Genomic DNA, 1,464 nt, shown 5'->3' on the forward strand with positions numbered 1-1,464 from the left:
CTGGATAAAGTGCAGCCTCTATATTTTGCTCGTTCACTCCCCACAGATGCCCCCACTCACTATTGCACCCAGCTTCCCTAAACCACAGCTATGCTCTGCTAAATCATGGAAACTGCACCTCTCCTTGCTGGCCCTTAATTTACGAGTTTCCCCCAATTAGTTCTGCTTTTTTTTTTAACACACAATTTTGTTTACCAAATTCTTGACACTCTGGACAATGAGACCCTGGGTTGAACTGACTGGTGTGCATGCATAAAAGGGAACTTCATTTCAGGGACGTCCCCAGGGAACCCCATTTCGTCTGCCTTCATCCTCCACCAGCGAGTGGACAAAGCACGGTCTTAAGCCCCACTTGGCTTTCACTGGCCAGTATTCTTGGCAGAATGAGTGGGGCTGAACACAACAGAGAATTTTCCTAAGCACTGACCCTGCGGCCTGCCCATGGTGACAGAAAATCGGCAGTGTCCCACAGTTACGGAACCCGTCCTCGAATCATCCTGTTTGCTCACAACACTGAGGAGGAGAGATGGAGTCACGTGTGGCGTGAGGACCTCGCTCAGCTCCTAGCCGCTTCTCGCGCGTGTACGTTGGGGCTTCTTCCTGAGGCCCCCTAGTCTCATTAAACCCCAACAGGAAGCTCTTCTCACACCCCGAGGCTAAACAAGGTCACGGTCTCCAATCTTCCGGACCAGCAACATCCAATGTCAGCTGCAGGGCGAGTACAGGGTCCTGTTTCCTCCTGTGCCAGGAATTCTGGAGAGGTGGGCACAGCATCCCCTTCCTGAGCGTAGAAAGAGATAAGCACAAGACGTTTGTCCCTAGGAACCTCTTTCCTGGTGGGTGCATACCGTTTATGGTCTCGTCTGTGTTCTCTTGTTGTCTAAGACACCGGTCCACTGAAGAGTCCTTGACTTTATAGTTAGCAAGTAGTGGCGATGATGCTCTAGTACAGCTGTGAATAAGACTCTAGCCCAGCCTGCACTCAGGCGGGAAGGCCAGGACACCTACAGAGACGGCGGAGGAAGCGCGAGGTGGGTGCCAGTAAGCGGAGGCAGGAGCGGGTGGCGAGAGCAGGGGGGGTGCGTTCAGCACCTCGGACAGCGTCTCGGGATGCTGGATGCCTTCAGGGTTGTTCGGTTTGTCTGTGTTGGCTGTCCTGTGGGCGTGGGCTCGGAGTTGTCTACGTTTCTCCCATTTTAATTCCTAATTCCTCTTAAATTAATTGCAGTTTAGTACGTTTCCGAACAAACCTTCATTCCTGGTCGGTATCATTATAAAATTCACGCTCGCAGGCGCTGCTCCATACTGGCCTTCTTCTGATCGAAAGTGAACACAAGACCCCACTCGACTCCTCTTTGGAAAACGGCTGAAACCAACTCCATTTTTGATCTGGTGACAGTTTGGAGCTCTGGACGAGGGCGATGGGTGTGGCCTGACTTCTCCCCGTACGTCAGCCCTCTTCCA

The sequence above is a fragment of the Pteropus vampyrus genome, unplaced genomic scaffold (genome assembly GCF_000151845.1).
Source record: "Pteropus vampyrus isolate Shadow unplaced genomic scaffold, Pvam_2.0 Scaffold426, whole genome shotgun sequence".
NCBI classification, from domain to species: Eukaryota; Metazoa; Chordata; class Mammalia; order Chiroptera; family Pteropodidae; genus Pteropus; species Pteropus vampyrus.